The sequence below is a fragment of the Sminthopsis crassicaudata genome, chromosome 2 (genome assembly GCF_048593235.1).
Source record: "Sminthopsis crassicaudata isolate SCR6 chromosome 2, ASM4859323v1, whole genome shotgun sequence".
NCBI lineage: Eukaryota > Metazoa > Chordata > Mammalia > Dasyuromorphia > Dasyuridae > Sminthopsis > Sminthopsis crassicaudata.
This window is the reverse complement of record NC_133618.1, coordinates 604430532-604445942: the sequence shown is the minus strand read 5'-3', so window position 1 is coordinate 604445942 and position 15411 is coordinate 604430532. Positions and strand designations below refer to the sequence as shown.

The 15411-nt window shown below is 34.6% G+C and overlaps 1 protein-coding gene and 1 pseudogene across 2 annotated transcripts in view; both read left to right on the top strand.

Annotated features, from left to right (window-relative positions):
* The window catches only part of HTR7 (5-hydroxytryptamine receptor 7), a 75907-nt gene that overhangs the window by 12357 nt on the left and 48139 nt on the right, over positions 1-15411 (top strand). The gene's annotated exons all lie outside the window — the stretch shown is intronic.
* Positions 2730-2825, top strand: LOC141559201 (U6 spliceosomal RNA; annotated as a pseudogene).

Here is a 15411-nt window from a genome sequence, read left to right as displayed (position 1 = left end):
TGCTTATAAGATTAATACAATACAGATTCATTTTAAAGTGATACTGAATTCATAAGTAGATTTTTTGACATTGGTTTTTCTTTAATCAATGAATACTAAAGCTGCAACTAGTGTCGCATAAGAATCTATATGATAAATATGGGTCTTTTATACTCAAACAGATTGGGAGCCTTTGTTGGAAAGAGTACTAGACTGGGAGACCTATGTTTTGGTTCTAGCTCTATGATGTTGGAAGAGTCTTTTAGTATCTCTTGGCCTTTATTTATCAAGAAAAATGAGGGAGTTAAATTAGGTGATTTATAAGTTTATTTACAGCTTTAAAATTCTGCAATAAAAAAAACTGTGTTTAATTTATGGCCATTCTCTTGCTTTAACTTTCTAATTCTCATATTCTTGGCCTGATGGTAGATATTTTGCACTAATGAGACTTTCTTGAATTCCTAAATCTCCAACTCTTGACTTGCTCTTGACTCTTGGCTTCATTCTGCGTTTTCTGACTCCAGATATATACTCAACTATCCTTCAATCCTGACCTCGTAGACTACTCTGACCTTGTTCCTACTTATATCCTTGTGTAAAAGGAGAAAAGTTTACTTCGGAAACAAAATGAGATTCAGGATTGGAGACTGGAGAGATGTAGACTCAGAGCCAAGGGAAATGGGTGGTATTTATGGAATAATTCCATCAATCTGTGGCCACCTAATGAGTCACCCTCCTTTGCTTTAAAGTTATGCATAGTAATGGTGTTAGCAATGTGTTTTGTGTGGCTAAATTATTAGTAGTTTAGCACTAGGAATTGACTTTCTGTCATCATCAGTGCTGTGGTGCAGGATGAAAATGGAAGGGAAAGCAAATAAAAATCCCTAAACCACTAATTTATTGTAATTTTCAATGAATAAAAATATTTGGCAACAGAGACGTTTGATTTAGGAAATGAAGGGACAAATGCACACTGTTCATATTGTGGGTATGGAAAAATTGGTGGATGCCAATAAAACAAAAACTTTTGGTTAATGGCTCTGATGCTCTGTACAGGAGATATTTTATGGGATAAAATTAAACAACTTCAACAATAAATTTTTATTATGTGCCTACTATGTGCCAGAGTATTGTCTACGGTGTTGGGGGGAGAAAATACCTGGTCCTTGTCCACATGGAGCTCACAATTGAATAAAGAGATTTATAAGAGATATGTAGATAATACAAAATGATAATAAGAATGGGAAAGTGTCTATGAAATGCTAAGTGATAACAAGGGTGGGTGGGGAAAAATCATTATCTATTGGCATGCAGGGAAAGTAGGAGTTCAGTAGCTTGTACTCCTATTCAAAGGGATGGCATTCTTGTTATAAGAAAATTATGAACAAAAGCATGGAGGGAGGAGAGTATAGGACCAGTGTGGAGAATGGGAAACAGTTCTGTCTGGCTAGAGTATAGGGAACATGGAAAGGAATCATATGAGCTGAAGTTGGAAAAGTAAGATTGTGGAGATCCTTTTGAGTTTTGTCAAGGGGTTGGAAGTTTACATTTTATATAATAGGGAATCATTCTAAGGTTTTGAGCAGAGGAATGATATAGCCAGATCTATGTTTATAAAAGATAAATTTGGCAGTGGTTTGTAAGATGGATTAGAGAGAGATGAGAGTTCTGTTTGTAGGTACAAAGAGCAGGTGTAATATCAGAGAATATTACAGTAGACTAGGTGGGGTAAAAGAATAATGCTCAAAATTTTAGCCATTATCTTTTCTTTTCTGGAGATACAATGGGTGTTTAGTTCACAGAACTCTAAATTTCATTGATGATAAAGTCTGCCAAAGAATATTATCTCTTGAACATCAGGTAGAATTTTCTCTCTTAAATCTAAACATGAATCATTGTCTCATCAATAATTACTCTTGGTTCCCTGCTAATGTTCACTTATAATAATAGTAACCCTCACTTTTATAGTGTTTCATAATTTACAAACTACTTTACTAACAATAGGGCAAGTAATATAGATATTATTTCCATTTTGCAAGAGAGGATGTTGAGGATTAGAGAGAGGAAATCATTTGACTCAAATCACATAGCTAGCAAATGTCAAGAATGAAATTGAAACCTTGGTTTCCTGATGCCAAAAAAAGGGTTCTTTCTGCTGCACCATACTCTTTCCTCTAATGTTTATGATGGTTTTAAAAAATCTTTAACGTACTAAATTTATCTGAATAGAAATGCATATGTCTTATTTATAAATGAATGGAAAATTTATTTTTCTTGGTTGTCTTAGGAAGTAGTAAGATTCTTTATCACTGAATGTCTTCAAGAGGAGACTGGATGATCATTCAGTCAATCAGCAAACATCTATTAAGCCCCTATTATGTCAGGCACTGTGAAAAATACTAGGAATAAAAAAAATGGGAAGGAAGATAATCTTTGCTTATAAGGGCTTTACAATGTAATGGGGAAAAACACAGAAAAGGAAACTAAGAAGAGTAAGGGGGGACATGAAAAAGAAATTCAGAGGTGGGGATAGAAAGAGAGATGAGTAACTTGGGAGTTTTTTTCAAATAGAGGTTCTGGGAGGAGCTCTTCTTCCCTCCCTTTTCTAGACAGAGGGAAGAAGGAACCTCAAAGGTAGAAGGCAGGGAAGAGATATGAGTTCCAGGGATGGAGTGATTTTGGAGGATGTTAAGTTACTGATGCTCGATGGCCAAGTCCAGAGGAAGCATGATTTCTTGTTAATGGTGTTGAAGAGGGTGCTTGCTTAAACTGCATATTTAATAAATACAGAGAAGATTAGCATGACCCCTGCACAAGAATGTCATGCAAATTTGTGAAGAAAATGTGGAAGAGGGCTTAGATATAGGTTAAACTGGATGATTGCAGGGTTCTCTTCCAATTTTGAGAGTCTCTGATTTTATGTATGTGAATGTGATTTATAAACTATATGTACTATGATTTTGCCCATATTAGACCACTCTCCCAAACCAGATCTCAACTCATTTTTAACAATTTAGCATGAATTTCAGAGAGGCTAAATGATTTTGCTGTAATCAGGTAGCTAATAAATATTTGAGGCAAGCTTTGAATGCAGATCTTTCAGACTCCAATCCTTGTAGTATGTCCTATCCATTGTGCTGTCTCTACTGTGGAATAATATCGTTATGGCAGATTATCCACAAATAAACACAATTGTGGATATATTAAAAGAAAATTCCCAATGATTGCGTACTTGTGGCTTTATGATGCAATAAAGCTTGTTGCTTTTGCTATGTGCGTTCCTTCTTTGGCTTTTGATGGCTGCTGAAGCACATGGATGCGTGGACCATTTATACTCATATTTATGCATATTTATGAGTCTTTTTTCTATTTGTGGTGGGAAGTAAAGGTAAGAAAGATCAGCTCTCGCTCTATTCCCATTCCAACACTAACTCAGAGACCATTTTTTTATTTCAGTGACAACCAACACCTTGATGGATTGACAAGATCAGCATCTGCATAGTTTGTGCATTATAAGAAAATCTCAGAGTTGGAAAAGATCTCAGAAGTCATTTGGTCCAATCTATGTTGTAGAGGGATCCTTAATATAAAGATCTCTATAATTTCCCTTATGCATTCATTCAGTCTCTGTCTTATTTTTGTGTGATCCTGGACAACTTCATCAATCAGCTTGAGCTCCATTTTGTTCTTGGAGATAAAGCTTAAGACTGCCTCAACAAAGGTGCCTTGGAAGCCTCAAAGGGGACTAAAAATGTGAGCTAGTAATGATAATGGTGATTGATGATTGTTAATTTTGGACTCATATCATTCCCCTTTTGGACAATTTTATTGGTTAAGCCATTTTTCCCTTTTACCAAAACAAAATATGCCTTTTTTGCTATATCTATTCATTTCATCTCGTTCTCTCCTTTGGGACCAAGCAGACCAAGACCAATGCTTCTTTCACATGACAGCCTTGCAAACCCTTGAGCACAGATGTCATGCTCTATCTATGTCATTTCATCTCTAGGATAAACATTCCCAGTTTCTTTAACAGATGCTTGTAGTCCTCTTTAGCATCCTTGTTTTGTCTCCTTAATGTATTTCACCATCTTAATATTCTTACTAAAAGGTGATAACTAGAATTTAATACAAAACACCAGATATAATCTGATGAAGGCAAAAGAGTATGAATACAAAATATTTTATTTTGAACAACACTATTTCTCTCTTAAGAAGCTGAAGGTCACTAAAATGATCCATTAGAACGTAGACTCTTTGAGGGCAAGAACTATATCTTTTTGTATAATCCAGTACCTAGCACACAGGAAGCATTTAACAAATGCTTATTGATTGACCAAAATTGTCTCTTTCTTTTTTTCTTACCAAGTCATATTGTTGAATTATATTGAGCTTCTGGTTTGCAAAAATCACAAATCCTTTCATATGAACTATTTTCCATCCAAATCTGTCTATCTGATTGTGTATAAGTGAGATCAATTTTGAAACCCAAGCAAAGCATTTTACATTTTTTGGTATTAAACTTCATTTTACTTTTAGCACTTCTCACCTCTCTTTGAACTACTGTAGCAGTTTTCTAATTAATCTCTCTTCCTCAAGTCTCTGCCTGTCCCTGTCTTCCTTTTACTTAGTGGCCAAGGTAATTTTTCTAAAATTTAGTTCTGATTGTGTTAATTCATGCTTAGTGAGATCCAGTGACTCTTTCTTACAGAATCAAATATAAATTCCTCTGTTTGGCATTTAAAACCCTTTGTAATCTAAGTTTCTTTTTTGTTTAATTATTTTTACTTATTTCATTAGATTTTTCTCAATTACATGTAGATTTTTTTAAAACAATGATTTAAAAAATTTTTTGAGATCCAAATTCTCCCTTTTCTTCCTGCCTTCCCTCCTTCCATGAAAAGTCAAGCAATTTGATTTTAATTATACATGTAAGACCATGTAAAACATATTTGCATATTAGCCATGTTACAAAACGAAACAGAAAAAAACAATAAATATTTAGATAGTAAAAAGTAATATGTTTCAATCTGTATTCAGAGTTGATCAGTTATTTCTCTGGAGAGAGACTCATTTTTTATCATGGTTCCTTGGGAATTAATTGTCTTGGATCATCATTGTTCATATCAAAATAACTAAATGTCTCACAGCTTGTTACCTTGTGTGAAATACTTTTTTGATTCTGCTCACTCCACTGTGTATGAATTCATATGTCTTGCCCAGGTTTTTCTGAAACCGCCTTGCTAATTTTTTCTCATAGCACTATAGTATTATATCACAATCACATACTATAACTTTTTCAGCTGTTTACCAATTAATGGGCATCTCTTTAGTTCCAATCCTTTGCCTTCACAAAAAGAGCTGCTATAAATATTTTTGCACAACTAGATACTTTTCCTTTGATCTCTTTGAGATATAGACCTAGTAGTGATATTCCTGGATGTGCACAGTTTTATAGCTCTTTGGGTTTCATTCCAAATTTTTCTTCAGAATGGTTGAACTAGTTCACTCTACCCAAAGTGCATTATTGTCCCAGTTTTTTCACTCACCTCTAGCATTTATCATTTTTTCTTTATCTGATATGAGGTGATATCTCAGAATTGTTTTAATTTGCATTTTTCTAATCAGAGCATTTTTTTATGTGACTATAGTTAGCTTTGATTTCTTCTAAAAACTGCCTCTTCATATCCTTTGACTGTTTGTCAATTGGAAAATGATTCTTATTTTTATAAATAGGGCTCAGTTCCCTAAATGTTTGCGAAATTAGGCCTTTTTCAGAGAAATTTGTGGCAAATTCCTCCCTCCTCCCAGCTTCCTGTTTTCCTTCTAATCTTGGTTGCATTAGTTTTGTTAGTATGAAAATTTTTAAATTTTATAGAATCAAAATTTTCTATTTTATTCCCATTATACTCTCTACCTTTTGTTTGGTCACAAACTCTACCCTTATCCATAGATCTGACAAGTACATTTTCTTACACTCCCTAATTTACATATAATATAATTCATTATGTCTACATCACTTATCCATTTTAACTTTATCTAAATATATATACTAGGTATGCACTGTATATTGTTGAGATATTGTTCTATATCTAATTTATGCCAGGCTTTTTTCAAATTTTCCCAGCAATTTTTAAGAAATCTTGAGTTTTTACTCTCAAAGATGGGAGCTTTGAATTTACCAAACACTAGATTATGTAGCCATGTACAACTCTGTATTGTGAGCTTAATCTTTTCACTGTTCACTCTGTTTCTTAGTCATCAAATTGTTCTTCATGATGTCTGCTTTGCAAAACAGTTTGAAATTTGAACTCAGAGACCATTTTCCTGCATTTTTTTCATTGATTCCCTTGATATTCTTGATCTTTTATCCTTCCAGATGAATTTTGTTATTGCTTTTTCTTTCTGTAAAATAATTCTTTATTGGTATTATTCATATGGTACTGAATAAGTAAATTAATTTATGTAGAATTGTTATTTTATTATATTGGCTTAGCCTGTGTATGAACAATTAATGTTTTTTCAATTATTTAGATCCGTCTTTATTTCTGTGAAAAGTGTTTGTCCTTGTGTTCATATAAGACCTAAATCTCCCTCGACAAATAGACTCCCACATATTTTATATTGTCTGCAGTTACTTTGAATGGAATTTTTCATTTTATCTATTTCTGCTGGGTTTTCTTAGTAGTATAAAGAAATGCTAATAACTTATGTAGGCTTATTTTATATCCTTTAACTTTGCTGAAGTTGTTAATTGTTTTGGATAGTTTTTAAAATTGATTTTCTAGAGGTCTCTAAGTATACCACCATAATTTCATTTGTAGAGCGATAGTTTTGTTTTCTCATTACTTATTTTTATTTTTTAAATTGCTTTTCCTTCTCATTTCTATAGCTATCATTTCTGGCACAACACTGAACAGTAGTGGTGATAATGGACAGCCTTGCTTCACTCCAAGTTTGTATCTTGATCTTCTTTGTTATTATAGCAAATTTTTTTGGTCAGGTTCTTTTGTTATTGTTTGCTCATTTTTCTTCTCTATTCCTTGATTTGGAATCTTATTTTAATGTTATGCTGTATGACTGGCATGGGGGAGGGGGAATTTTGGTCTCAAGATTCAGGTTTTTCCCACTGCTTTTCAGTTAGTTCTGAAGGTTTGGAAGTTTTCAGTGCTTCTAAGGTGGTGTCTAGGGAGAGGTGTGGTCACTGCTGTCTTGGTCTGCAGTCCTTATCCCTGATCCTTCAGTATTATGATCTATATTGCCCCTCAGGTTTCCTCCTCCCTTGGGCTGAGAAATGATTCTTTAACTTAAGGTCCCTGATCCCTTGGGGATAGCTTTCCATCTTTCTTGAACAAAAGTAGTCTTCTTCATCTTTGAACTATGACCCCAAAGTGGCTATAGGCAATAGGAGTTGTCAAATAGCATCTGATCTTGTGTCCTGTGCTAGAACAGGGGTACCTGCAATCTCTTTCTGACCAGCTGTCAGTCCTTTTGCCATTTCTGGCTTACAAACTCCAAAAGTTGCTGCTGTGGCTTTTTTCTCCACAATATGGACTCACCATTGTTGTTTCATCCATTTGGGCTTTAGGTCAGATTTTGCTTCTGAGTCACAAATCTCTCTCCAACTTCCTATGTTATCCTGTGCTGGAAAAATGTCTCACCTTGACCTTTTGTTGGCTTTGCCACCAAAACATTTGATTTGAGGCATTTGTTTTGAAGTTGTTTGGAGTGGAATATTTGGAGAGCTCACTTTCTCTTCCCTGCCATCACGGCTCCACTCCCCCAGGTCTAGCTAACAAAGCTTCTTCTTATCTCTATCATTGTCTTACACTTTATAGCTTCTCAGCCTTGCCCTCTACCTATGCACATTGTGAGTCAGCATCCTTGTCCTCAAACACAGCACTTCGTTATCCATCTCAGCCTTTTCAATGGCTGTCTCCCATGCTTGGAATGCTCTTTCTCCTCATTCCCATCTTTTAGCTCAGTCAGTTCAAATTTAACCTTTTCTAGGAGGCCTCTGCCCCAGCCCACCCCCCATACCCTTAACCTAGGTTAATACTTTCCCTTCTCAGATTGCCTTCCAATTACTACATATGTAATTAGTTATTTATACATCGTCTCTCCATTAGCAGGTAGACTCTTTGAATACAGGGACTGTTTTTTTCCCCCTTTTTTGAATTCCAGTTGTCCTACAAGGTACCAGGCAAATGGTAAGCGCTTGATAACTGATTTTTGGTTGATTAATGGACTTATTTAATCTGGTCTATACTTCCAGTCTGCTGAGCTCTTTTTGTGTGCTGTCATTCAATATGTTAGCCATTACTTTCAGTTTTGTGGAAAAGTGATATACCATATGTAGTTCCATCCATATCATTGATATGATTGGGATGAGGATAGATTTCTGTGGCATTCCATTAAACATATCTTTTCAGGTAGGTATTAACCCAATGATGACTACTTAGGAGTTTGGTTATTAAGTTCACCTAGAATGCACTTTACTGGCCTAAACTGTAGCCAACGTTTTTCTACCTCATGAATAAATAAGATTATCACAAGAAACTTTGTCAAATGCTTTGCTGAAATCTAGGTACTATGTTTATAGTACTTCCTTGATGTAACAATAAAATAGCCTCATTAAGGAAGGAAATGAGTCTAGTCTAGCATGATCCTTTCTTGATGAAATCATGGTGGGTCTTAGTGATTTCCAAGAGCTTCTTTTAAATGATCTATTCTCTCTTATTACCAGGAATCAAAATCAAGCTTATTAGTTAACAATATGTAAACTATACTTTCTTCCTTTATGATGATAATCAAGGCAAGATTTTCCCATCTCCAATATTGAAGTATCTCTCTGGTCCTTCTTAATATGGTCCTTCTTCTTATTCTTGTCCTTCTTTGTTGTTGTTCTCTTTCTCCCTCCTTTCCCAATTTCCTTCTCCCTCTTCCTCCTCTTTCTTTTTTCTCTTTCTTCCTCTTCTCCTTGTCCTCCTTTTTCCTTTTCCTGCTTCTTTTCTTCCTCCCCCTCTTCCATTTGCTCCATAGTGTAGACATGCAACTGACTTAACTGGTTTAGCCTTCTACAATTCCTGATAGCTCAGGCTATCCACCAACTTCAGTCTCTCCTATGACATCTGATAAGCTCAACCTCTCTAGCAGCAGGGATTGCAGCTATGTACCAGCATGGCATTATCTTCTCTCCTCTCTTGCATTTCCATGTCTTGTTAGCCACTTTTCCCATCTTTCTCAATATGAAGATAATTCTCATTTCCTTCCATTTCTTTCTCAACCCATTATTATAATAGGAGAGATTTGATTTATAGTCAGTGTGTTCAAGATTCATTCATTTAAAATATTTATTGAATAACTACTATGTATTAAACAGCAAAAAGCACTCTGGAAAATACAAAGATGAGTAAGACATAGCCTTAGTTCTCAAGGAACTAGCAGGTGGGATTGAGGTTATTTTATTGAGACATCAGTAAATGTACCCATCTTGTTTTTCAATAAACTTCAATGTTATATAACCTTTATCAAGTGAGTTGTAATCATCATCATTGTTGTCATAATCGTTACTACGTTATAAAAAGAAGTAGCCATTTTGGTTTCTTATTGCAAATATTTGAAGAGTAATTTGTTTGTTCTATTTATAAAACTGAGGTACTGTGATTTTTAATGAATCTATTATGCCTCAAAAAGATTTGTAAGGCACTAAAGGAAAATGCTGTTTGCAGGGTTAGGTAAAGTATCCTATTGTTATGTTTTTCATGCTATATTAAAAGATATGTCTTTCCTGAGGGCATGAAAGCAACTTTTTCTTCTAGGAAATGTCTGTTCTTGTTGAACCAGTGAGCGTATCTTTTTATTTTAGCAGGTATTGATTTGGATAAAGGCTTAAGTGACATGATTATAAAATTTGTGCTCAATTCAGTTCAGGCAAGTTTTAGAAAGGAGTTTTATAATCTGGAAAGAACCTGGAGTTGGGTAACCACAATGGAAAAAGGCTTTCTGTTCATTTCATATGGGAATCAGTTGAAGGAATTGGGAGTTTTTAGTCTGGAGAAGTGAAAAATTATTGAATTGGGGCCACATTCTATCTGTAAGTACATGAAAGAGAAAATAGTCTTGTTTTGTTTGATTCCAGAAGGAAGAATTAGGAGTAATCAATAGGAGATACAATGAGGTACATTTAAGCTTTTTATAAGACAAATAGAGCTATTCCAAAATAGAATGGGCTTCATTAATTAACTGAAAAGGGGTGTGGTGTAGAGGGGAATAATGTTTAGACTAGATGTTGATCTATATGATCTGTGAGATATTTTTCCTGAATTTTTCAGAATTTTAAATTTATTTTATTTTATTTTTCAGAATTTTCTGAAATTCTGTTATTTATTTTGTTATAATCTGTTCGGATCCATTAAATTGAGCATTCTAAATTTCTAGGCAATTTGATCATATACCTACTATTTTTTTCAAGATGGTCCAAATACCACTATTTACTTCACTGAACCAATGGATTCTTTTTGTTGGACTTGGGGGTGGTAGATAGGTGCACAAAGCATAATATACCCAATTATTTTTCCTCATGTGATTAGATATGGCAGATATTCTTCAGGGAATCCTATCTCTGCTATTACATCCCTAGTTCCCTCAGGACAGACTTTTTAGGTAAGTCACAACTTTAGTAGCAGTAATTATTGCATCCCTTTCATCTATAATGTCCTTAAGGAATTTGTGCTCTCGCCTTCCAGACCAAGAAGACCTCCAGGAGGGATCTAGTGGGGTGACATGTTTCTATAGATAGAATATTGATTTGGAACAAGCAGACTTGAGTTCAAATCCTTTTTCTGACACTTATTACCTGTGTGACTCTGGGGGAAATAATTAAACTTCTCAGGTAATCTGTTTCATCTAAAAATTAGGCAATTAGATTAGATATCTTATAAGGTCCCTCCCACAGATCTTGGTCATGGGACTGACTATTCATCTCTTCCTTGTTGATTGACAGATTCCCCTCCATACTTGCTGCCATTTGGGCTTACTGAAAAAGTAGAATAATTTAATAAAAAAAAAAAAGAACTGGAAGAGTCTAAAACCTTCACCCTAGAGCTCATCTACTCCAGCTCATTTACTTTATAGATAATGAAACTGAGGCCTAAAGTAGTAAATTTAATTTTATTAATGTCAAGTTCCCAAAGTCATCCAATCAAGTGTTAGAGCCAGTACTAGAACTGGCTGCTGACTCCTAGTCTATACTAGTGCTTCACCATGTTGTGGTTTTCTTAGCTTGAGTAATGCTTAAATTGTTTGTTGACCAGCTCACTTTCTGTTTATTGTCTGTCTTGGGGAAAGAGTGAGTCCAATATTAAGACTTTATGACAATCCTTCTATGGTATCAGAATTGGGTATGAATACATAGTATACTCAAGTTATGTCTTACACTGAAGTTTCTAATCTGTTATATCCTAGTGATTATGGTCCTTTAGTAATAGATGCCCATGTTGACCTGTGTGTTATAAACAAACCCTGCTGTTACAGCTGTTTTTCCAGTAAGCATCCATTCACTAAATTATTGGTTTTGATACTAATCCTTTCATCTCATGACATTCTCAGATCAATCTGCCCATGATACTGAAATGGGCTTTTTATGTATTTAAGTGCTAATGGGTTTAGGCTAGCCTTCTTATTATCATTGGCACTTTCTGCCTTTGTGCCCCACTTCTCTTTGATGTGATGGCCAGGAAATGAACGTTAGTCATTGGATGAAAATCCAGTTGTGTATGTTACCTTATCACACAAAGACTGTGAGATATTCTGACCCTTTCTTATAGAACACCAGGTAGTAAAGAAGGGTATTCCTGAGTGATTTTATAAATAAGTTGTCCTTTCTTAGTTCCCTGAACATTTTAAAGTCTAAATGTTGAAAATGAGATTCCTATTATTGTTTTATAAGAAATGATCAGCAGCATGATTTCAGAAAGACCTGGAGAGACTTGCATGAACTGATGCTGAGTGAAGTGAGTAGAAGCAAGAGAACATTATACACAGCAGCAACAAGATTATACAATGATCAGTTCTGATGAACATAGCTCTTTTCAACAGTAAGGTAATTCAGACCAGTTCCAATGGTCTTGTGATGAAGAAATCTCTCTGTACCCAGAGATAGGACTGTGGAGACTGCGGGGATCACAACATAGCATTTTCAATCTTTTTGTTGTTATTTTCTTGTTTTTTGTTTTCTTTCTCGTTTTTTTCCCTTTTTGATCTGATTTTTCTTATGTAGCATGATAATTGTTGAAATATGTATAGAAGAATTACACATGTTTAACATGTATTGGATTATTTGCCATCTAGGGGAAGTAGGGGTACAGAGTAGGGGGAAAGGAGGGAAAAAATTTGGAACAACAGGTTTTCCAAGGGTGAATGTTGAGAATTATCCATGCATATGTTTTGAAAATAAAAAGAAAAATGAGATTCCTAATTTAAAACTCTCCCTCTTGTCAATAAAATGGAGTTTTATCCTTTAATTAGGTTAGAATAATAAAAGTAATCAATAACTGACAATTTATTCAGAGCGTTAAAGTTTGCAAAGCACTTCATATACATTATCACATTTGAGTCTCATAACACCTACTGGTAGGTACTCTGGCTATTTTACAGATGAGGAAACTGAGTCAGAGAAGTAAAATGACTTTATCATGGCTGACTTGATAAATATCAGAAATAGACTTTTAATTTGTGTTTCTCTAAATTTAAGTTCAGGAGGGCATCAATCTATGAAGCAGGGGTTCAAAGTTCAGATCCTGTCCCTAGAGGTAATGGCATACAGGGGAAAGAACAATGAAATCTTGAGAGTCAAAAGATAGTTCTTGAGGCTCAGCTTGGATACTCACTAGTTTTGGATATGATATTCCACCTTTGTAAGACTCAGTTTCCTTTTCTGTAGAATGTAGAAGGTAATAAATTACCTCCTTCACTTCATTATAGAAACTAAGAATTGTAAGGGATTTCAGAGGCCATCTAATCCAAATCATATCTGGCCAAGAAGCCATAACATTTGGAAGAATTGGTCATTTAATCTCTTAAGGCAGCTACTAGGGGAACCCACTAATTCCTGAGGCAGCCCATTCTTCTTCGCCTGGCTCTGATTGTTAGAACTATCATAGGGTTGCTCTTTGGGCATGGTTTTTTAAATTGCAAAGCACTTCATAAACATGTATTATTTTCACTTACTAGTTTGGATAGGAAAGTTGCCTTGGAAAAAGATCTGAATTTAGTGTCAAAGTTTTTAATGTGAATTATTCTATTTCCTAGCAGAGTGGCAGCTGTGTGATAGAAAAGTCACTTAATCTCTTTAGGCCTCAGTTTTCTCACCTGTAAAATGAGGGGGTTGACCTCTAAGCTTCCTTTCAATTTTAAATCTATTATTCTTTGAGGCTCTCAGCTTTAGTTTCTATCTGTAAAATGAGAAAAATAATTTTCTAATTTTATTGTGAGGATTAAGCTATATTTTGCAGCTATAAAACATTATGTAAATAAATGCCAGTTATCATTATTAATTATTATATTAGGTATTTATTATTATATTAGTTATATTAGGTAGTTATATTAGGCTTGAGATATTGTATTTTGAATGTCTTCTGAGTACTGTTGTTCACCATCCTTCATAATTTATATCATAAAGGTTAAATACCTTGAGAAGGAGCTCCATGAAATTTCAATTTTGGCTCATAATAGTGGAATTTTGTTATAGTTAATATTTTGCTAGAAATATCATTTTAGAATAGAAAGAGGTGATGTTTAACATCTCTGTAATGAATGAAGTGAAAAGAAATACTTTGAAAAACCTATGTGCAGATGGAGCAGAATATCATCATGGACACAACTTTAAACCCTTTTACTTGCCTATCTTCATAATTCTGTCATAGAGATTGGTTTAAAAAATTAGAGTGTGTTTTATTTAGGGGGTTATTTGATTATTATAATTACAATTATATTTGAAGTAAAATTGGTGAGAACATGAAAGGTACCTACAGATGCTTTTAAAAGCATTTTTTTTCCTTTTTTTTTCCTTTTTTTTTTTTTTTTTTCACTTCTGTTTCCTCTCAAGATATCTTAGGGTTTACTGATTTGATTTCTTTCTTAAAGACCAGGCCTTAAACAAAAAGCACTCTGATTCTCATTGGCCACCAATAGGTCCAAAGTGAAGTCGCATTTTGTCATTGTTTGGGTCCTGATTGACTCAGATTGAATGTAAATAGCAATCATTTCTGTTTTGATCAAAAACTCTGAGTCTTCCCCTCCCAGATTCATTCATTTGTTCATTTATTTATTTAGATTTTTTTGCTCTAGGTGAAAGAGGAGACTCTTTGTCTCAGTTGCTACCCAGTCTTAATCACTGAATGGGTGCAGCCTTGGTCAAATGGAGTCTTTTTGAAGACCTTATCTTTAAAAGGCCAAGTTCTTCCATTGCATTCAGGGCCCTCTCCAATTGTCCTGATCTATATCTGACTACTGGACCCAAATGGCTCTGGAGGGGAAACTGAGGCTGGTGACCTTGCACAGCCCTCCCTCACTTAAATCCAATATACTTGCATGTCATGGTGTCACCTTTCTGAGGTCATGGTCCTCTTCCAGAATGGAGGACAAACAACAAACAACGGACAACTGCCTTGTTTCTCACAAGCCTTTGATCAATTGTATAAATTGTTCCAAAATTTTTAATTTTAGAAAATATTCTGCTTATGGTTAAAATTTCCATGCTCGTGGCATCCTGATTCTTAGTCTGCCCTACATTCTTGTGAAGCTATTTTGATGGTGAGTGCCCCTTGTAATCATAAGAAGCTCTGAGCTCAGGTGCAGTGGCTTTATTAGGGACTCTCTTGTGAGGACTTATCCATTCTGTTATACCCTCAGAATAAAATAGAAAAAAAGTTTAAGTGGACTAGTTTTCATCAGCAGAATCCTTAGAGAAAACTCCAAACAGCTGTAAGGAGTAATTGATCTTTGGAGAAATGATCTTATTCTTCAAGTCTTAGTCTTCAAGTCAAAGTCTTACTGGATTTGGACATGTAACAATAATAGAGTCTTTCAGATGAGATTGCTCTTTATTGAACCAATAATAACAACAAGTTTACTGTCTTCCAGGGACATGACAAAGGACTTCCAAAACCTTGCAAACAAAATCATAGTTAAAAACTTTTGGTGATCTATATTGCCAGATTAGGAAATATTGGACCATAATCTAAAATCCTTAAATGCAGAAATAGTACTTTCATTACCTTTGCTAAATAAAGGTAAGGGCTTCAGAAGAGAAAAAATTGATAAGTGAAAAAAATATCTAATTAAGAGTTGATATATATGATACAAAGATACTGCTTTAGGTGAAAATATATAAACATTTCCTTCCTTCCCTACATCAGTTCTTTCCTTCCT